The sequence below is a fragment of the Lotus japonicus genome, chromosome 4, assembly GCF_012489685.1.
Source record: "Lotus japonicus ecotype B-129 chromosome 4, LjGifu_v1.2".
Lineage (NCBI taxonomy): Eukaryota > Viridiplantae > Streptophyta > Magnoliopsida > Fabales > Fabaceae > Lotus > Lotus japonicus.
The window spans coordinates 29741557-29765477 of record NC_080044.1 but is presented as its reverse complement, the minus strand read 5'-3'; the positions used below and the strand labels follow the sequence as shown (position 1 = coordinate 29765477).

General features: G+C 37.9%; 1 long non-coding RNA gene across 4 annotated transcripts; it reads left to right on the top strand.

Annotated features, from left to right (window-relative positions):
* Positions 1-5878: 5878 nt before the first annotated feature.
* On the top strand, positions 5879-21468 carry LOC130714442 (uncharacterized). 4 transcript variants are annotated; one of them, XR_009011276.1, is made up of 6 exons: positions 5879-6298; positions 7135-7251; positions 9273-12455; positions 13292-13408; positions 17122-17214; positions 21071-21468. It is a non-coding gene; the product is annotated as an uncharacterized LOC130714442 (long non-coding RNA). The 4 variants fall into 4 exon arrangements; XR_009011273.1 differs by lacking the exon at positions 17122-17214; XR_009011272.1 differs by lacking the exons at positions 17122-17214; positions 21071-21468 and adding an exon at positions 15430-17113.
* Positions 21469-23921: the final 2453 nt, after the last annotated feature.

Sequence of the window (23921 nt, the reverse complement as noted above, 5' to 3'; positions counted from 1 at the left end):
TCTCCTTCAAGCTCGCGGGTTTGGGCATGGAATGGTGAAGATTTTAGAGTTTTATGCTATTTATAGGAGATGGAAAACGCGCGAAAATGAAAATTTTGCGATTCCGATTTTTCCTGTACATTCCTCTGTGAATTATAAGTGAGAATCTGGCGACAGAATTCCAGAACTCAAAACAAGTTTCTTGGAATTAAGGTAAATGATTCAATAACGGTTTAAATGGATTTAACCCGAAAAACTACTTTTTGGAGTTGACGTCGGATGAGGAAAGGATTAAGAGCAATTCTTATATTCCTCTGAAGATTTTGAATTTTGCTTCTATAGTGCTTTAAGAGCAGATTAGCCATTTATTAACGCTTTCGCCTTAAGGCAGAAGTGAATAAGGCACGTGCTATAACCTATAGCGACTATAGTGCTATTCTTAGTCATTTCCTGAACTTTCTACTTCATTAAGTCATTAAAATCGGTGAACACTCGTTCAGGTTTCCTTCACGATACATCGAACCTAATCGTGAATAGGAATTTATTCATTTAATCCTATAATTAAAATTTAGGGTCTCACAAATTTATTGTCTCTTAGCTTCATCCTATAAAACTAGAGATGAATTGGTTGTATTGGCTTCAAATAGAGCAAGAGTTCTATAACTCAAGATATCAACACTTTAATAGACTCGTAGGTTCCAGCGATGGATTTTGACCAAGTTTGGGACTAATCCAACCATGAAGCTCAACATTAAAGTTGTGAAGCATTCTTTTCCCTTTCCAATGACATTATTTCTGACAACGGGAGTTCTCAATTCAACCTTTTACTTTGAAGTAAGAATGAAGAGGAACAATTTTCTGATCATTTTGTTTATGGTGGAAGAGAGAGAGACAGGATGCCGTTTATGGGAAGGAGAGAGAAAAAGAGAGAGAGGAAAAAAAAAATTGAGTAATTTTTCTGATCACTTGGAGGCTCTATTTATAGAAATAGGTGCGAAAACAATGAAATAAATCACTATACCCCTATGACTTGCGCACCAAGCCTCAAACCCATAAAAAAATCTTATGCTTGATGACCTCAATTTGTTTTCTATCTATATTGTAAGACCCAAAATTTAATAAACAATTCATTTTTTTAATTCCATAATTTATAGCATCGTGTACTATTTGAATAATTATTTGTGACTTAAATATTATTCCCACCACGACGGCAGGAAATACCCTAAGGAATATTTTCGTATATTAATTAGTTGAGTGTTTATATTTTATTAATTAATATTATTTTCTTGACTTGAACTTATTTGCGATTTATGTAAATTATTCGAGTAATAATTAATTTCAAGATATTGTATTGTATAGAGTTCTTTGAAATAAATATAATATTGTAGTTTTCTTATTTTTAATAGGCTTAATAGGACTTTTGGTCCCCCCACTTATCACAATTTGACATTTCAGGTCCCTTGTTGGGTAATCCGCAAGTGTACAGATTTTGCCCAATTTTAGTTATCGAACCACAATGATTGTGAGTGAAAGAATTAAGTTTTAAGTTTGAAAAACAAAAACTATAAAAACCAGATTTTGAGATTTGTCGTTTGTTGCAATAAAGCGTCGAAGTAGCAATGGCGAAATAAAGAAATCAGATACGCAAATGCCTTGGGTTTTTGCTTGACTAGTCGATTTAAGAAAACTTATTCTAATCATGTAAAAAACTGAGTCTCTCCTTGATGCTATAATCTAAACAACTACCTATCGATGCCTCGCATAGATAATACTCTCAAATCAAAGGATAAACATAATTCCTTGCCAACTTAAACAATTTTTTTAGGCTTTAAGCATGCAATATTTCAGACCAACAAACCCCACCCCTTTCTCTATTCATAAAAAAAAGCATAGAAGAGGTAATTCCAAAACAAGTCCCTAATCTACAACTTAACTTTCTTTCTAATTGTAAAAAAGCATAAAGCAAGCTTGCATTCAAGCTTAAAATTGAAATTACAGAAATGGGATTCAAGGATAAACTCAGAAATAGAGGAATAGAAATAGAAATAATAACTTAAACTTCATAAGTGTTACAAAAACCCAAAGCAAAAAGGAACTAGCCAAACATGGCTATGGAATCCATACAAGTAAGAAAAAGAACCTGAGTTACAAAGCCTGGAAACCTCCCACAAGCACCGGAAAGTATCTCAGTTTGTAAGTTATTGTAAAATGAGAAAAGGTACTGACATGAAACTACTAAAAGCTAATTATAGCAAAAAATTGTTGGGCGCTAGATGTGGGGGCTCAAGCGCCAGTCCACAATCCAAAATATCTGTTCTTAGGGCGCTCGAGCGCAAGCCTCCAAAATTTTGCTCTTGAAGGCACAATAGGCCAGGGCGCTCGAGACCCAATTGCACGCTGCCACTCTTCATTCCAGCCTTCTTCAATGCTTCCTTTAAGCCTCCAAGCCCCTTGATCTTCCCTCTTCCATTAGTTTTCCTGAGCTTAAACGTTCAAAGCACTTTGGCAATATATCAGAATATCAAGCATTTATTCACAAAAAAGTCCCAAGACCCAATGAAAACAAATTAAAGACCCAAAACTATGCCAAAATGAGAAAAAGTCCATAAAGAACCACTAAATTACCCAAAACATTCAAATGCACAAATAAAGGTAAAATGTATGAAAAATCATGTAACACTACATGAGACAAGGAAAAATGCTAAAAAGAAGTAAAGAAAATACCCGAAAAAGAAAGACTTAACAAGGTCATCACACCACTATACTCAACGACAACTCGCCCTCGAGTGTACCAAGACTAGCTTGTCCTCAAGCACAAAGGATTACTCCCAACACGAATGCCAAACAATGATACATTTTAAGAAAACCGGGAGATCAAGCAACTGCAGTTGGTTCCAAGCAAGGTTATTGAACTCGCGATTTAAATCGTAAAATCGTACGATTTTACGTTTTTAGGTAGTGAATTTGAGTTAAATCGAGTGTAAAATCGTGTTAGGGTAAACTCGAGTAAAATCGTGATGAACTCGCTAAACGCGTGTAAAATCGCGAGTTTATAACGAGTATAGCGAGTTCAGAACAATTTTGTTTTTCCCTGTTTTTAATCAAAACGACGTCGTTTTGGGGTTTAATTTGTAACTTTGACTAGGGTTTTTCAGAAATAGAAACGCGAATGGAAATCCTCTGCAACCTGCGTTCCATGAGTCCATGACTGCTCCTGCGTTCCATTCTGCTCGAGTTCCTTCCTAGTTCCTCCTCCTCGATTACGTTCTGCTTCCAGTTCCTTCCTCTGCTCTCTGCGTTCCAGTTCCTTTCTCTGCGTTCTAGTTCCTTCCTCTGCGTTCCAGTTCCTTCATCTGCTCGGTCACGTTCTGCTTCTGCTTGAGGTGAGTCCACGTTCTATTCTGCTCCTCTCCTCTCTGTTGTTTTTGTAATCGCGGGTTTAGAACCATGGTTGTTGGCTGTTGCTATGTTGTTTTTGTAATCGCTAGTTGAAAACCTTGTCTGTTGTTATCTCCTCTGCTCTCCATGTCGTTTGTGTTGGACCAAAGTGTGTTTGGATTATGGCTGTTCTTTATTCTCCTCTACAAAGGCTGAAGTATTTTATTTTGCTACGTTGGTTGTTGCTATGCGTCCTGTTCTTTATTGTTAATTTGGATTATATCTTGTTGTTTTTGTTCTTTATTATATGTTGTTATTTGCAGCAATGTCTCAAACGAAACAAGCGCTGCTCCTAGACCTATAAATAGGAGGAAAAATGCTCCTGAAAAATGCAACTTTCAGATGAAGACGAATTATAGTCCACTCAAAGAATGATAAAAATCTAGCAACCTAGCAAGAAACAAATATATAGTGCACTGAACACACAAGAAGTTTATAGGTTCTGGGAATCATTCACTCAAAAGCAACCAAGGTCGACAATGCATTAAGCAAAGAGACCTCAAAAGGGTTGTAATGTTGGCTTGGTTTAGCACAAGGTAGATGGTCCCTAAAGAAGACTAAGGCTACATCACAAAGAGAGTGTGGTTCTACTTGAATACAAGAGCTCAAAACAATTTAAACTTAAGTATACAAGTCTCTCAACCCCCTTTATTTCATAACTTTTTTTTGAAACTCCAACTACCACAAGGAGTTCTTTTTTTTTTCCTTCTTTTTCTTTTTCTTTTTCAAACTTTTTCTCTTGTCAATTTACACTTGGGGCCAAGAGACAATTGCAGACTTTATAAACCAGCTCCATAGTGATTTTAGGACCATAACTCCTCATTTAACCCCCCAAATAACCAGCCCCACAAAACAAAGGTACCAATAAAAACTTCATAAGGGTTTTTTTGACCGTCTACGTTTGTTTTCTTGGTTGGGCTTGCTATGTCTTTGATGGATTTTTGGTCTGCTTTGTCTTTTTGGATCCCCTTTGAGGAGGGTGAATATCGTGTATATCTCCTCATTTTTATCTCAATACATTTATGCTTTGGAAAAAAAACTCAATAAGGGCTCAATAGGGCCAACTAGGGACAAAATGTAGCACAAATTCAGAAGTCAAAGGAAACCTACCAGTTTCAAGAAATGCAAGTCTACCAAAGCAAATATAAAGGGAATTCAACACAGAACCAAGAATTGCAAGTGAGTCAGGATCCTCCAGAGAAATATATATGGTGAAAGGTCAAAGATGGACCCATGTGGACTCACATCAACTTAAGTCCTTAAGAAACACTCAAAAGACCAAAGTCTTCTCCTCTCCTTCCCAAACATACAATCACTCCCCCAAAACAACACAAGTATCCACAAAGAAAACATTTTCAAAACAGACATCATGTTAAAGAGCAAAACTTGGAAACAATCAATCAAGTATAGGGAAGTAATTGCAAAGATCATTAAGACTCTATATACACAAATGCATGATCAAAAAGACAAACAAAAACCAAAATCTACAAAGGAAAAATATGCTAAAAATCCATGAACTATACAAAAGGATAATAAATGAACCTCCTTCCTAGTGCTCCATGGGGTTATTGTCATCCCCATCTCTATCATAACTCGGTCCAAAACTGTAAGACCCAAGTTTTTAAGTTTAGGAGGAGTAAATAAAATTCCTATTCATGATTAGATTTGATGGATCGTGAAGGGAAACCTGAACAAGAGTTTATGGAATGGAATAAATTTATGAAGGAGAAAGTTCAGGAAAAGTCTAAGTATTATATCAAAATCGATAGAAGTTATAGCACGACTAACATTCGCTTTAACCTAGGTCAAGAACGCTAGTAAATAGCTAATTTACTCTTTAAGGCACGATGGAAACAAATTCCAAAAATCTTCAGAGAAATGTTAGAACTTCTCTTATTCGTCTATAAACGAGCGTTTCGATATGGAACCCTAGAATGTACGAACGACAAATTCCAATACTCGGAAGTTTGCCGAAACCGAAACCCTGATAGTTCAGAAACCTTAGAATCAACGGACGATGAAGACTTTTTCTGTTCGGAGCTTCAAACGAAGATTCCACACGCATAGACCCATTTCTTTCGATGATTTCAATCTTTCTTCAGAAGGAAGTTTCTTCATCCGACGTCAAACGCAAAAAGTAGTTTTGCGGCATATTTCAACCCATACTACGTTCAAGCTATTTTCTCACTTAAATGAACCAGGAACAAGTATCGACATTTTATAGAGAGATACTTAACTCTGATGCATAATATGACAACTTCATATTTATTCTGATCGTCTCACAAATATTATTTAGCTCAGTTTTTACTCATTTCTTTGTCCATGGATCATTTTAATTTGCTCAAAGTGATCCAAACTTATATTTCATTATTTCATAAAGTCTCTCAAAATTTTTGGTATAGTAATATATCAACTCTATATTTTTCTCTTAACTTTGTGAGCTAAATTCTTCAGTGTCTAAATCAATTCGTACCGGTTTTATAAATATCTTCCCTAAATATCTAATAATCCATCCTCATCCTCTGTGACTCACGTTCACTCCCTCCTTTTCTTTCATTTGTCACGTTTCTTTCTTTCTCTTGCAGCAGACCATAATCTTTCTTTCTTATTCTTCTTCTTCTCTATTTCTATATATATATATATCTTACCACTTGTTGCAACTCACGTTCTCTCTCTCAGAAGCATCACCACCAGACTTCAATATTTATTCATTTCCTTTCTTTTTATTTCTTTTGCTGCAGCTCCCCAATTCTTTCCACTTATTCTTCCTCTCTTTTCTTTTCCCTGGGCAGCATAAAAAAACGCACATCATGGTCCCTTTTCCTCCCTCACGTGATTCCACTCTTGTGCAGCACCATCATCTTCATCTTCCAATTTTATGGTAAAACTTCTTCTGTTTTCTTTGATCATCTTTTTAGTCAATTAAATTTACCCTTTTAGTTTCCACACCTAGTATCTTCATTAAAGTTATGACTATGGAAAGGATCTAGTGAACCATGGTTTTTATTTCCAAAAAGGTTGAGTTCTTGTCTTTGTAAAATTTTCAATTAGAGTTTTTCCAAAGTGCTTTTACAAATGTTATTCCCCATCACCGGATCTATGGATTTCACCGATTAGTTTTCTAAAAAGTTGTTTTTTTGAGTTAAGTGATTTTGAGATTTTAATGATTTTAGTTTAAGCCTTGATTATTTATTTTTTAAAATGTAAAAGAAATGGCTTTGGAAGTGATTTTAGGAAAAAGGAAAATTTATACATGGTTATGTAGATGTGGCCGAGCCTATGGCATGTGTTTTGGGTTTGGAAAATCAATTCTGAAACTTGTTTTTGTTTAGTGAAAATCATAAGTTAAGTTTATGGACTAAAAGTTTATTGTGGGAAAACTTTAGGATTAAAGCACAAGAGGCTGAGAAGTTTTGGGTTAAACTGGATTTTTAAAAGTCTTGGGGGTTGTTTGATAAATTTATAAAAGATTGAGGGTTGAAAAAGAACTTACTTTTATGTGAGGACCTTTTCGTGATTATGTGCTTATCAAGGGACTAGGGTTGAATTATTTAAAAGTTGAGGAGTTGTTTGCGAAATGTGTTTTTTTTAAGGACCTTTCTTTAAAACTCACAAATATTTTATCTTTGGACTTTAGTCCTTGAAACATAAAGTTTGTGCATTTAGCCTAAGTGAGCTAGAAAGATTGGCTAAGGTTTAGTATGTGAACTTGTGAAGGGTACGAAGGACGAAAACGCCTTGCGACGAAGCTAAAGAATAGAAGGAAGCGAGCCGACGCGGAAAACAAAGATGTGATAGGATTGGAGTTGCAGTTTAGGAAGAAAATTGGCTAAGGTAAGGGCAACTTACCTTACTAGCTAATGCTTTAGGTGTCGACGCATTCGACTTGATTTACTGTTTATGCACTTGTTTGTGTATGATTGGGAAAATGTTTTCTGAGGCTTCGGCTGACAATGTAGATGATGCATCTACTACTATGTTTTTGAGATTGACTTACATGCTATGTGCTATGTGGGTAATCTAGGATGTGTGGGGCATGATTTATATGCTAAGTGCTACGTGTTTATTCTGAGATGCATTGATATATGACATGATTGATGACTGTGATGATTTAACTATGCTTTGCACTAGAAACTGAGATTCTGAATGGTGAGGATAGCGGGCAGGTCATGCCGATTTTATTTTGAGAGTTTTGAGAAAGTTCGATAAGACTAAAAGGATATTATTTTGAAAAGAAAACTCATAAGACATTAAACAACCTCTAAATCTTTAAGTAATGGCGTTAAACTCGAAAGGAAGCTTAGGATGAAGATCTTAGTTTTGGAAAGCGAGAAGTGTCGTCGGATCCTAAGTGTTGAGAATGTTAAGAGGTTTTGAGTAGGTTGATACTCTTTGCTCGTCGAGCAGTTTGTTAGCCATCCAAGGGATGAGCCGAGAAGCTTCACTGAGGCGTGAGACCTTGTGAATGCGGGATACTCCACTGAGGCGTGAGACCTTGTGGAAAGCATGGAACTCCACTGAGGCGTGAGACCTTGTGAGAGCATGAAACTTCACTGAAGCGTGAGACTTCGTGAGAGCATTGATGACCCGAAGAGTCATCGTGAGTGGTTGCACTCATTTTATGATTATTGTATTTTGTCGCAGAATCGACTTTTACCTTAGGGTAAGCTTTTAGAGACATTAATTTACCTAGAACACGTGGCGACGTGTCGAGTGAGGTCGGAATCGTTGTTTAGCTAACCATATTGCACCCATGCATACACGCGATGAAGTGCCAAGTGGAGTACTTCGGTATAGCAGGAAGCAACGATCAGCCGTGTAGAGTTGAATCGGTCCTGACTATACCTGGCACAACAGGAGGTAACGATCATCCATGTAGAGTTGTATCGTGCCTGTTGATGTTCGGCATAGCAAGCAGAAATGGTCAAACCATGTAGAGTTTGTACCGTCTTGACTATAGCCAAAGGTGATAAGCGACGCCCGAGCAGAAATGGTTAAACACGAGGCTAGTGTTACGACCGTCTCCAGGTGCCCAGCCTATAAGTGGCAATACCTTTGGTTTGTCCCGTCGCCAAGCAGAGTGACGTCGTTGATTTGTTCCGTCGCCAAGCAGAGTGACGTTGTTGTTTTGTTCCGTCGCCAAGCAGAGTGACGTTGTTGGTTTGTTCCGTCGCCAAGCAGAGTGACGTTATTCGGGTACAGTTTATGCCTTCGGGTACAGTTTATGCCTTCGGGTACAGTTTATGCCTTCAGGTACAGTTTATGCCTTCGGGTACAGTTTATACCTTCGGGTACAGTTTATACCTTCGGGTAATTCGGACATCGACGGGGGATATGATCGACCGTGAGGTTAGGATCGACCTGTTGATTGTCGGGCATAGCGGAGGGAAAAGTCGACCCGCAGGGTTAGGACTGATCCGGCTATGTCAAGGTTGTAAGTGACACTCGGGGGTTATGGTCGACACAATGCCAGTGTTAGGACCGACTCAAACGTGCCCAGCCTATTCTTTCTGGAACCGTCGAGAGTGACGTTGCATTGACATATCATGCACTCTAATTGTATCGTTATGTGTTTTGATGAGTTGATGTTGATAAACATCGTTATGTGTTTTGATGAGTAGATGTTGATAGATATCGTTATGTGCTTTGATGATGGAATTGTACTAGAGTGTTGATAACATGCTATGTTTAAAACTTAGGGTAGACAATGCAGAACTTATATGTATATATATAACATATATATCTATACCCCTTATACTTTACCTGTTGTCTTGTATTCTCTATACTATATTCCGTAAGTTGACCCTTGCGCGTGCTACCTGTGTTTGGGGGGCTATGTATGCCCTTTTTGTCAGATGTCGTCGATGGATTCTTTCGTGATTCTTCGTCATTCGGGGAAGACCCGGAGCGAAATGACTACTACTGAGCCTTTGACGTGGACCCGGACTTCATGCATGACCAGAGGGGAGTCGATGATGGAAGTATGGGGGATGGGTGATTAGGGTCTATTAAGGTTGGGTGTTAGTGTCCTAGCTCTGACTTATTCTTATTTTTGAGGGCTTGTGTTGCTGACACTTGACCTAACATTTTGGGATTGTACATTTTGCCTACGGGCGTTACACTTTTCTACTTTCCGTCATTGGAGGTTACTCATGACGAGGTCGCTATTTACAGCGGGGGATGCTATATATATTGTATATTAGTTCTGTTGCCTTTCGCATTTGGGTTTTATTTAATTCAGTCTTGTCTTAGTTATTATCAAAAAAAAAAAAATATTTACGTTTTTCCGCATTAAGTTTACTTTTGGTTACTAAAGTGACGCCACCGAAATCGGGGTGTTACATTGTGGTATCAGAGCTTGTCGAGTCTTTCGGGAGTTGTTGGGGAATAGGTCTTCTGTGCTAGGTTGTGTGACTCTGCAAGGAGTGAAAATTGATTGTCTGCAAGCGATTTTTCGCTTAAAAATTGATTGAAGTTATTGCTTACTCATATTGTATAGTGATGCCAGAGACTATCTTGTGATGAGTACTAACTGTTTTTTTGAGCTTTGACCTTATAGTTATTACACCTATTAAGACTTTATTTAACTGTTGCTCGTGTTTAAACTATAGAAGTACACGAGGTTTAGGATAACGCACTAAGCCTAGAAAGTAGTCTTCCCCGATGCGTTTAAAAGGAAGCTAGAAGCTGAAGAATGAATCTCATAGAGATTCCTTATGGATAGTATACGTATGATGTTGAGGGCGTGTAGTTCCGTAGCGGAATCGTTGAGGATGTGATATCAGGATATTTGTGACTACTGGATGATAGGAACTCATTGACTGTTCCAGTGGGTTTTTCTAGATTTCCACCTTCGATGTATTAGGCCTGATCAACTTAATATTGAGGGGGTGATATTCGGAATCACAACTGGCGATGGACTTTGATAGAAGGATGTGTAAGATGAATTTGAATTAGATCGAAGATTAGTCGAGTTTGGAAGTAAAAGTTCGCGTTAAGTATTAGTTTTCTTGCGAAGGAGTTATAGTTTTAAGAAATGGATATTCATTTAAGAAGTATTGAAGAATTAAAGGATATTAGAGGTCCAAACTTAGTGAAGGCTTAGATTTTAGATCAATCGCTTTGATCACGAACGTGTGAGACATGAAGTCTTGTCAAGTTTTGATCGAAAGACTAAGTATTGGAATGATTGGAGGATGATCAAATTACCGAAAGGGAAGTGTTCGTATCAAGATGAATACTTGAGGTATAGTTATGATTGGATCTTCTAGAGGATAAGCCTCGATTTATGCGAAGTGTTAGGGATTTCAATAAGTCTAAATTGGTTTGAGTGAGGAAGGTTTTGAGGACGAAGACGACAATAATGGATTGTTAGATAGTAAGAGGGTGATTAGCTTATGAGTGGTTGATGAATTTATGATTAAGGGAATCAGTCTTGTTCTGTACGAGGTAATAAGACTCAAGTCGAGTTTTAAATTTGAATGGTGACTAAGTAGAAGATTGATTTCATGGTGCGAATGAGGATAATTACGAAGTTGGAAGTGACGTTAATGGACTAGTAGATTCCAAGGCAATAGTTCGTCTAGGAGTTATCAAGCGATCGAGTTGAGTTTTGGATCATGAGTGCTTTAGTGAAAGTTATTTGGAACAAAGACACGGACGATGCTATATGGGAGTTAGAGGAAAAGATCAAGGAATAATATCCGGAGCTTTTTACTGAACCCTAAGTTTCGAGGACGAAACTTTCTTTTTGGAGGGTAGTAATGTAAGACCCAAGTTTTTAAGTTTAGGAGGAGTAAATAAAATTCCTATTCACGATTAGATTTGATGGATCGTGAAGGGAAACCTGAACAAGAGTTTATGGAATGGAATAAATTTATGAAGGAGAAAGTTCAGGAAAAGTCTAAGTATTATATCAAAATCGATAGAAGTTATAGCACGACTAACATTCGCTTTAACCTAGGTCAAGAACGCTAGTAAATAGCTAATTTACTCTTTAAGGCACGATGGAAACTAATTCCAAAAATCTTCAGAGAAATGTTAGAACTTCTCTTATTCGTCTATAAACGAGCGTTTCGATATGGAACCCTGGAATGTACGAACGACAAATTCCAATACTCGGAAGTTTGCCGAAACCGAAACCCTGATAGTTCAGAAACCCTAGAATCAACGGACGATGAAGACTTTTTCTGTTCGGAGCTTCAAACGAAGATTCCACACGCGTAGACCCATTTCTTTCGATGATTCCAATCTTTCTTCAGAAGGAAGTTTCTTCATCCGACGTCAAACGCAAAAAGTAGTTTTGCGGCATATTTCAACCCATACTACGTTCAAGCTATTTTCTCACTTAAATGAACCAGGAACAAGTATCGACATTTTATAGAGAGATACTTAACTCTGATGCATAATATGACAACTTCATATTTATTCTGATCGTCTCACAAATATTATTTAGCTCAGTTTTTACTCATTTCTTTGTCCATGGATCATTTTAATTTGCTCAAAGTGATCCAAACTTATATTTCATTATTTCATAGAGTCTCTCATAATTTTTGGTATAGTAATATATCAACTCTATATTTTTCTCTTAACTTTGTGAGCTAAATTCTTCAGTGTCTAAATCAATTCGTACCGGTTTTATAAATATCTTCCCTAAATATCTAATAATCCATCCTCATCCTCTGTGACTCACGTTCACTCCCTCCTTTTCTTTCATTTGTCACGTTTCTTTCTTTCTCTTGCAGCAGACCATAATCTTTCTTTCTTATTCTTCTTCTTCTCTATTTCTATATATATATATCTTACCACTTGTTGCAACTCACGTTCTCTCTCTCAGAAGCATCACCACCAGACTTCAATATTTATTCATTTCCTTTCTTTTTATTTCTTTTGCTGCAGCTCCCCAATTCTTTCCACTTATTCTTCCTCTCTTTTCTTTCCACTGGGCAGCATAAAAAAACGCACATCATGGTCCCTTTTCCTCCCTCACGTGATTCCACTCTTGTGCAGCACCATCATCTTCATCTTCCAATTTTATGGTAAAACTTCTTCTGTTTTCTTTGATCATCTTTTTAGTCAAATAAATTTACCCTTTTAGTTTCCACACTTAGTATCTTCATTAAAGTTATGACTATGGAAAGGATCTAGTGAACCATGGTTTTTATTTCCAAAAAGGTTGAGTTCTTGTCTTTGTAAAATTTTCAATTAGAGTTTTTCCAAAGTGCTTTTACAAATGTTATTCCCCATCACCGGATCTATGGATTTCACCGATTAGTTTTCTAAAAAGTTGTTTTTTTGAGTTAAGTGATTTTGAGATTTTAATGATTTTAGTTTAAGCCTTGATTATTTATTTTTTAAAATGTAAAAGAAATGGCTTTGGAAGTGATTTTAGGAAAAAGGAAAATTTATACATGGTTATGTAGATGTGGCCGAGCCTATGGCATGTGTTTTGGGTTTGGAAAATCAATTCTGAAACTTGTTTTTGTTTAGTGAAAATCATAAGTTAAGTTTATGGACTAAAAGTTTATTGTGGGAAAACTTTAGGATTAAAGCACAAGAGGCTGAGAAGTTTTGGGTTAAACTGGAGTTTTAAAAGTCTTGGGGGTTGTTTGATAAATTTATAAAAGATTGAGGGTTGAAAAAGAACTTACTTTTATGTGAGGACCTTTTCGTGATTATGTGCTTATCAAGGGACTAGGGTTGAATTATTTAAAAGTTGAGGAGTTGTTTGCGAAATGTGTTTTTTTTAAGGACCTTTCTTTAAAACTCACAAATATTTTATCTTTGGACTTTAGTCCTTGAAACATAAAGTTTGTGCATTTAGCCTAAGTGAGCTAGAAAGATTGGCTAAGGTTTAGTATGTGAACTTGTGAAGGGTACGAAGGACGAAAACGCCTTGCGACGAAGCTAAAGAATAGAAGGAAGCGAGCCGACGCGGAAAACAAAGATGTGATAGGATTGGAGTTGCAGTTTAGGAAGAAAATTGGCTAAGGTAAGGGCAACTTACCTTACTAGCTAATGCTTTAGGTGTCGACGCATTCGACTTGATTTACTGTTTATGCACTTGTTTGTGTATGATTGGGAAAATGTTTTCTGAGGCTTCGGCTGACAATGTAGATGATGCATCTACTACTATGTTTTTGAGATTGACTTACATGCTATGTGCTATGTGGGTAATCTAGGATGTGTGGGGCATGATTTATATGCTAAGTGCTACGTGTTTATTCTGAGATGCATTGATATATGACATGATTGATGACTGTGATGATTTAACTATGCTTTGCACTAGAAACTGAGATTCTGAATGGTGAGGATAGCGGGCAGGTCATGCCGATTTTATTTTGAGAGTTTTGAGAAAGTTCGATAAGACTAAAAGGATATTATTTTGAAAAGAAAACTCATAAGACATTAAACAACCTCTAAATCTTTAAGTAATGGCGTTAAACTCGAAAGGAAGCTTAGGATGAAGATCTTAGTTTTGGAAAGCGAGAAGTGTCGTCGGATCCTAAGTGTTGAGAATGTTAAGAGGTTTTGAGTAGGTTGATACTCTTTGCTCGTCGAGCAGTTTGTTAGCCATCCAAGGGATGAGCCGAGAAGCTTCACTGAGGCGTGAGACCTTGTGAATGCGGGATACTCCACTGAGGCGTGAGACCTTGTGGAAAGCATGGAACTCCACTGAGGCGTGAGACCTTGTGAGAGCATGAAACTTCACTGAAGCGTGAGACTTCGTGAGAGCATTGATGACCCGAAGAGTCATCGTGAGTGGTTGCACTCATTTTATGATTATTGTATTTTGTCGCAGAATCGACTTTTACCTTAGGGTAAGCTTTTAGAGACATTAATTTACCTAGAACACGTGGCGACGTGTCGAGTGAGGTCGGAATCGTTGTTTAGCTAACCATATTGCACCCATGCATACACGCGATGAAGTGCCAAGTGGAGTACTTCGGTATAGCAGGAAGCAACGATCAGCCGTGTAGAGTTGAATCGGTCCTGACTATACCTGGCACAACAGGAGGTAACGATCATCCATGTAGAGTTGTATCGTGCCTGTTGATGTTCGGCATAGCAAGCAGAAATGGTCAAACCATGTAGAGTTTGTACCGTCTTGACTATAGCCAAAGGTGATAAGCGACGCCCGAGCAGAAATGGTTAAACACGAGGCTAGTGTTACGACCGTCTCCAGGTGCCCAGCCTATAAGTGGCAATACCTTTGGTTTGTCCCGTCGCCAAGCAGAGTGACGTCGTTGATTTGTTCCGTCGCCAAGCAGAGTGACGTTGTTGTTTTGTTCCGTCGCCAAGCAGAGTGACGTTGTTGGTTTGTTCCGTCGCCAAGCAGAGTGACGTTATTCGGGTACAGTTTATGCCTTCGGGTACAGTTTATGCCTTCGGGTACAGTTTATGCCTTCGGGTACAGTTTATGCCTTCGGGTACAGTTTATACCTTCGGGTACAGTTTATACCTTCGGGTAATTTGGACATCGACGGGGGATATGATCGACCGTGAGGTTAGGATCGACCTGTTGATTGTCGGGCATAGCGGAGGGAAAAGTCGACCCGCAGGGTTAGGACTGATCCGGCTATGTCAAGGTTGTAAGTGACACTCGGGGGTTATGGTCGACACAATGCCAGTGTTAGGACCGACTCAAACGTGCCCAGCCTATTCTTTCTGGAACCGTCGAGAGTGACGTTGCATTGACATATCATGCACTCTAATTGTATCGTTATGTGTTTTGATGAGTTGATGTTGATAAACATCGTTATGTGTTTTGATGAGTAGATGTTGATAGATATCGTTATGTGCTTTGATGATGGAATTGTACTAGAGTGTTGATAACATGCTATGTTTAAACCTTAGGGTAGACAATGCAGAACTTATATGTATATATATAACATATATATCTATACCCCTTATACTTTACCTGTTGTCTTGTATTCTCTATACTATATTCCGTAAGTTGACCCTTGCGCGTGCTACCTGTGTTTGGGGGGCTATGTATGCCCTTTTTGTCAGATGTCGTCGATGGATTCTTTCGTGATTCTTCGTCATTCGGGGAAGACCCGGAGCGAAATGACTACTACTAAGCCTTTGACGTGGACCCGGACTTCATGCATGACCAGAGGGGAGTCGATGATGGAAGTATGGGGGATGGGTGATTAGGGTCTATTAAGGTTGGGTGTTAGTGTCCTAGCTCTGACTTATTCTTATTTTTGAGGGCTTGTGTTGCTGACACTTGACCTAACATTTTGGGATTGTACATTTTGCCTACGGGCGTTACACTTTTCTACTTTCCGTCATTGGAGGTTACTCGTGACGAGGTCGCTATTTACAGCGGGGGATGCTATATATATTGTATATTAGTTCTGTTGCCTTTCGCATTTGGGTTTTATTTAATTCAGTCTTGTCTTAGTTATTATCAAAAAAAAAAAATATTTACGTTTTTCCGCATTAAGTTTACTTTTGGTTACTAAAGTGACGCCACCGAAATCGGGGTGTTACAAAAACCAACATCATGAGAAATGATCAATTCCACCATCCCTTACTCCAGAGCATTGAAGGCAAGCGACCCCTGATAGTTGGGATGAGTTATAGTTACTCGCTTGCCACATTAAATCCAAGCCCCTATGCAAACGATCCTGCTTCAGGTACATACGACCAAAGTGTGATTGTCCAATCAGGCTCAAGGAAAAACCAAGGGAGGAAGATGGAGGTTTGTGGAGATTGACTATCATAAGTGGATACCACAATCATGAGTCATCCACATCGTTACTTGGCCATGCATATGTCGGTCAAGTCAAGAAAAGATCATTGTGGGTGAAATGGTTGACAACAAAGTAAAGCCAAGTAACATGTTGCTAGCATTGAAAAATGTCAATCCTCAATATTTGACAACCATCAGGGAAGTGTACAATCAACGAATGACTTACATTAAGGCCAAAAGGGGGGCTTGAACAAAAATTCAGCACTTGATGAAGTTCTTAGCGGAAGACAAGTACACGCACTAGTCATGGTCTGAAGAGGGTTCCACTGTGGTTCGATCTCTATTATGGGCATATCCAATTTCTATCCAGCATTTAACCAATTCTCTACTGTTGTGTTGATTAATACCACACGTACAAAACCAACAAGTATATGATTCCTTTGCTGGAAATGGTTGGTATGACATTAGTTGAATACACATACACCATAGCTATTGGATACATGTGCAATGAGCGTGAACCTGAAGTTACATGGGCGCTTGAAAAGCTAAGGGAGTTGATACTTAGGGAGGAGGATATGCCAAAGGTCATTGTAACTGACAAGGATAATGCTTTGATAAACGCAGTTGCGACCACATTTCCTACATCTACTCATTTCCTATGCCAATTCCATATTGCTAAGAATGTGAAGGCAAAGTGCAAGCTTACAATCCAACCCAAGGAGGTGTGGGATGAAGTCGTGGACGCATGGAGTAATGACATGTATTCGGCATCCGCCGCTGAGTTTCATGCTAATATGGACTTCTTGCGTTCATTTTTTGGGTAGCAATCTGAGTTCATGCAGTACATCAAAAATACTTGGTAGTCGTATAAGAACAAGTTTCTGAAGGACGCCATTAACCATTACATGCATATGGGGAACACAACAACAAACATGTACATTCTTATTCACTCACATTTGATTCAAAAAATGTTTCCTTAATATTAATGTTATTCATTTGCATAGGGTTGAAGGTGCACACAGAAAACTCAAAGCGTGCATCAAAGACAAGAAAAGTGATTGGATGAGATTGTGCACGTGGTTGTAAGGATGGAAAATGTAAGACCCGGTTATTTAATATTTATTTCTATTTAATTTTTTTTCATTGTCATAATAATAGTGTCCATGGAATTATGTGAATATTGGGTATAATATTTATATATTTACTTTCCAGAGAATTTTCTTGAGAACAAAAATCTCATATAGTATCTATGATAAAGGAAAAAATAGTGAGGTGACAAGATTTTGTGGACCACACTTAGGGAGGGGGTGTAGGGTGCGGTTACACCTCTCACAATATTTAAACTACATCCTCTCACAATACTCTAAAACAAGAGTATAAGGGCCCGTTTGGTGTGACGTATAGTATAAGGCCTGATAATATAAGACCTGATAGTATTAGGCCTGATAGTATAAGCCCTGATAACTTTCTTATACTATCCAGCGTTTGGTCATACTCTGTATAATTTACCATATCGTTTAAATTAATGCAATTTTATGTTTAATGAAGTATTGAATAATGATATATAATAAAAATCAAATATGGAGGTGATTATAACGGTGGTGGCGGTGGTGATGGAAGTGGTGGTAGGTTGGTGGCGGTGGTGGTGATGGTGATGGAAGTGGTGGTAGGTTGGTGTTGGTTGCGGTGGTGGTGACAGTGGAGATAGGTTCGCAGTGGTGGTGGCAGCGATGGTGGTTGTGGTGGTGGCGATGATAGGGTGGTGGTGGTGGTGGTAAGGCGGTGGCGGCTACGGTGGAGGGTGGAGGCAATGGTGGTGGTGGTGGCGATAGGGTGGTGTTGGTGGTGGCAATAGAGTGGTGACGACGATTATGGTGGTGGTGGCGATAGGGTGGTGGTTGTGGTGTCGGTGTTGCGATAGGGCAGTGGTGGTAGTGGTGGCGGTGGCGGCAACACCGGTGGTGGTGGTGGTGGTGGTGATCGGGTGGTGGCGGTGGTGGCGGTGGTGGCAGTGATGGTGGTTGTGGTGTTGGCGACGATAGGGTGGTGGTGGTGGTGGTGGTGGTAAGCGGTGGCGGCTTAGTAGGGTGGTGACGACGGTGGAGGGTGGAGGCAATGGTAGTGGTGGTGGCGATAGGGTGGTGGTTGTGCTGTCGGTCGTGGCGGTGGTGGCAATAGAGTGGTGGCGGCGATTATAGTGGTGGTGGCGATTGGGTTGTGGTGGCGGCGATTATGGTGGTGGTGACGGTAGGGCGGCGGTGGTGGTAGTAGTGGTGGCGGCAACACCAGTGGTGGCGGTAGGGCGGTGGTGGCGGCGGCGACAGTGATTGGGTGGTGGCGGTGGTGGTGCCAATGGTGGTGCAAGTTGGCAGCAATGGAGGGTGATGGTGATGGTGACTTATACGTCACAACCTTATCATGTCTTATCCATCACTCACATGATGAATTAAATAAGGCTGAAATACTCTGTAGGTCCCTGAAATTGTCTGCCGTATGAAAATAAGTCCCTGAATTTTTTTTTCTGATTCCGAATCCCTGGAAAATGTTTTTTAATCAGAATAAGTCCCTACTCGTGTTTCCAGCCTATGTGGCACAAGTTTTGCTGAGTCATTTAATGCACGTGGCTATTCTATTTTTTTTATATACACATGGATTAAAAAAAAATTAAATATTTAAATTTAAAATTAAAATCTTTTAGGGATTTAGGGTTAATTAGCTTAATAATATTTTAATTTTAAATTTATACATTTAAATTTAAAATTTAAATCTTTTTTGGGATTTAGGGTTAATTAGATTTAGGGTTAATTAGGTTAATAAGATTTTAATTTTAAATTTTAAAATTAAAAATAAAAAAAAAATCTTTTTAGGGATTTAGGGTTAATTAGATTTATGGTTGATTAGGTTAATAAGATTTTAATTTTAAATTAAAATGTTTAATTTTATTTTTTAATCCATGTGTATTTAAAAAAAAATAGAAAAGCCACGTGGAATAAATGACTCAGCAAAAATTGAGCCACATAGACTGGAAACACGAGAAGGGACTTATTCTGATTATAAAAAAATTCAGGGATTCGGAATCGAAAAAAAAAAATTTCAGGGACTTATTTTCGTACGACAGACAATTTCAGGGACCTCTAGAGTATTTAAACCATTAAATAATACGTCATTTTAACGTATAAGGGGACTTTGATGGATAAGCTTATACAATACAATGTCATCACCAAACAATGGATAAACTCATAATGTATTGTATAAGCTTATACTATCATGCCTAATACGGCGTGCCAAACGAGCGCTAAGTGAAAAAGAAAACACAAATATAGGCTTAAAGTGTTTCCCGGTGTTGCTTCTTGGTGTGTTGAGTCTGAGATCTTCATATATAGTCGTGGTAATTGACTAATTTCTTCACCTCGCAATACCACGGTTCAACCATGGTAAATGATAACTCGGAACCGTGGTAAAAGGCCAAATTTTTTAGTAATATAGACGCCTCCACCCTTTACCACGCTAAGTAATGTGAGACTTCTCTAAGTGTTTTCCTTGACCTCATTCTTTATTCATTAGCAATATGAGACTTACATTGTAATCAACTCCAATAATCAATGATGAACATATAAATAAAATGATTTAACTCAAACTTTGCATGTGATTCTGTAGATAATTTCTCTCCTCATATGAACATTATATGAAAAAGATATAAATTAATTTGCAGGAATTCTTAATGAACAAAACGATATAAAAAAACACGTAGCCAGTACTATTTTATGGAGTCTTTGATTACACGAGCTATAAATATCATCTACTAGCACCAAACCAGTGTTGACTTTTGTTGGGTTCGCACAAATACAAGCTTAATTGGGTTATGTGCATTTCTTTAATTTTAATCAAGACTACTGTCGAAAAAGACGAGTTTAGGTATCTGCGGTAGTCAGGTTTAAATAGTTAGTTTTATCTTCCCGTCTTGGTGTTTGTCCTAATGCATGTCCTATTAATCCTATAATTCAAAAGCAAGCTTTTGATTAATGCCCCCAACTTTTGTCCCACGTGAACCTCAAAAGTTAAAATAGTATTTCATAGCTTTGTCGATGATGATCACCCTAGCAATTGTTTGATCAACGTAAACTGTTCAGTGGAGGGGTTGATGGCTGATTTGATTAATTTTCTCTTAATTCAAATTTTAATTGATCCCACCCCACAGCGTCGGTCTAATGGATAGTACTAATTTATCAAATGATTGATTGAAGTAGTAGCTAACTTTAATCAATTGGCATGGCTTAATCATAAATTGACAAATGCAAGACACTGGTTGAGGGATCCACATTACCAAGTCGATTTTAATTTAAGTTCCACATTATTAATTATTAATATTAATGAAAAAAAAAACATCTTAAGGTCATGTGGACTGATTGAGAGTTAAATTTAGGTGTTGTAACAATTTTCATAGTCACTACAGTAATTAAAACCGTACTTGGTACTGGTTATAACCGTTATCTTAGATATATTTTAACTACTACCTTTGACATTTTTTTTTAGTAATCAGTGATTGTTTTTCAGTCGTCGATTTTGATAATAGCTGTGATTTTTCTCCGATTATAGATATTTTCAAGTTGTACTTTAATTTATGTTCTTGACCGCGGTCATATTTCTTTTATTTCTTCAACTATGTTATTTCTTAATATCCTGAAACAATAAACATTCATGAACCACCAATAGTGTCCCTCATCGACAATCATGGTTGTCAATCTCTAGAGATATCTCTTAATCTCTTACGATATAATGATATCACATACCAAAAATGAGATCAACAAGTAGTGACTATTTTTTCATATCTCGGGTGATCTCTATTAAGTTCAAATACATCATATCGTTTTAAAATCTAATATTTATCAATAACTATTTTTATCTAGAAGCACATTAATGAAAACTAAGCTTTTCATTTAATTTGAATTCCAGGGTATATTCAATTGAACAAAGTACTTCAACACCAAATCATTCCACAAGAGAAAAAGATTCAGAATTCGTAAGACTGTCTGGCACGCATACAACACAAGTCAAGGCACATTCGCTCCTCATTGTCCAATGCCAGCTCATCTTTCAGAAAAGTTGAAGACAAAATTCTAGGCGCCAAAGATAAAGTCAGAACGTAACCAAATGTTAAGGATTCAAAAGAGATCGCGTGACCAACGAGGGAAAAGGACAACGCGTCAACATCAAATGGGAGACCCTGATTTTTAGTTATAGAATTAAAAAATTAAATTCCTATTCACGATTAGGTTTCGATGTATCGTGAAGGAAACCTGAACGGGTGTTCACTATATTGGATGACTTAATGAAGGAGAAAGTTCAGGAAATTACTAACAGTAGAACTATAGTCGTTATAAGTTATAGCACGAGCCTTATTCACTTCCTCCTTAGGCCGAAAGCTTTAGTAAAAGGCTAATCTGCTCTTAAAGCACTCTAGAAGAGAAATTCAAAATCTTCAGAGGAATATAAGAATTTTTCTTTATCCTTTCCATGACAAGTGTTTCGACACGAAACCCTAGATAGTACGCACGATAGATTTCATTTCTCAGAAGTTAGCCGAAACTAAATTCTAACATTCTAAGAACCTTAAAATGAACCCTAGATGAAGACGTTTTCTATTCAAAGCTTCTAACAAAGTTTCCATCCGCATAGACTAATTTCCTTCGATGATTTCAACCTTTCTTCAGAAGGAAGTTTCCTCATCCGATTTCAACTGCAAAAAGTAGTTTTTCGGGTTAAATCGATTCATACCGTTATTGGATCGTTTACTTTAATTCCAAGAAACTTGTTTTGAGTTCTGGAATTCTGTCGCCAGATTCTCACATAGAATTCACACAGGAAAAATCGGAATCGCAAAATATTCATTTTCCCTCGTTTTTCCTTTCCTATAAATAGCTTGAAAATTCAAATATCTTCATCACCATTGCAGTTTGAACCCGCGAGTTTGAGAGGAGAAGGAGGAGAAAATATATTCTCCGTTTCTTGACCGATCGTTGTGTTGTCAGTTGCTACGCGTAGGCATCGAGGTAAGGATACTACTTCTTACCTCTGATCGTCAATTCTGTCGCTTTTCTACATCTCTTTCTGTGCTCAAAGTTTTGAGCTTTTTGTAAAACTGTCAAAATAACTCGATTCTTCTTTCAAAACATCATCCCAACCATTCATACATCACGATTACTCCGCCGGATCGTCATAGGAATGCAAAACGGTCAAAATACCCATTTTTATACTAAGCTTTTCCTTTTTGGATCAAAAACTCTCGACTGAGCTTAGCGTCAGTGGGGTTAGTTGTCATAAAGGTCGTTGTTGACAATCTCATCAAATTTATTTTTCAAAACTCCAACTTTGAATTTCTGAGCTAAAAACCTTGACCAAATTATTCCTATTTTAGTTTTCGACCCGATAATTTTTCCAAGCTTTAATTTACCCTAGATACGACCCATGATAACCTAGGAATCAAGTTTGATCGAAGAAAAAATGCCGGAACATCATTTTGAGTGTTACGACCGAGAGCACCTCTAAGGGGGAGGAAAATTTCTCTTTTCGCGAAAACTCGTCTTCTCATGTTAGGTTATCGTACTCTGGAGTTTATAATGCTTCGTCTAACGTTAGTTAATATTATTCGGTTAATACTGACTTAATTTGATTAAATTTTTCAATGTTTGCTCAAAGGTTCGACAGAGGAAATCTTTGGAGCTTTAGGTGAAGTAAGTGGAGGAAACCCACTGTGTGAAGCTGGAAAACATAGAGATGAGGGCAACTTACTTGGCTAGACAATGACTTAGGCTTCGATAACTTCGAATTGTTTATTGTTTATGCTTATGATTTATTAAGTTAATCTGGAAAATGTTTTATGTGGCTTCGGCCGTTGTTAATCAATAGAGACGTGTGTCTCCGTTTTCTAGGGCTTCGGCCGACATTGGTGTTGCTGCTTGATTATTGTTATGATTGTTGATGATTGATTCACACGCTATACGTGCTAAGTGGTTAATCATAGGATCTGTTGATCGTCAGAGTGTGGGGAAACGAGAGAGATATGCCATACTAGTGAAGAGATTTTGGGAGAATGTTTTATGGGACGGACCGAGGTTCGGGCCCTTATTGTTTTTAATGGATCGAAACCTTCTCACGGAGTCACTTGGGATGATGGGATCTTTTGAACTTATAGAGTTAGACACAAATATAACGGAAACTATTTTACAAAAGAAATTCATAATACACTAATCAACATCCGAACACTTTAAATAATGATAATATAATCTCTGAGGAAAGCTTAGGGATTATAAATAAGTTTTGGACAAAACAGAAGTGTCACCGAATCCAAGTTTTGGGGAAACCCTGTGTGCTTTGACACTTTGCTCAATGAGCAGTTTGTTGTTTGACTATCTAAAGGATAAGCCGGGGGAACTGATAAGTTTCTAAGTACGTTGGTACTCTTTTGCTCGATGAGCAGTTTGTTGTTTGGCTATCTAAAGGATAAGCCGAAAACTTTATGTTTCCAAGTACATTGGTACCCTTTCGCTCGTTGAGCAGTGTTTGATCATCTGATGGATGAGTCAGATGACCCAAGAAGTCATCAAGGGTGTTTGCACTCTTTTTATTTTAATTGCATTTTGTCGTAGAATCGACATTTACCTTAGGGTATTTTTAGAGACAATATATTAGCTAGAACACGCGACGGGTGAGGTCGATACATTGTTTGGCTAATCATATTGCGTCATTCATACATATTGAGGTTAATACACGATGGAATGTCGAACCTCGGTGAATCCCAAAAAGG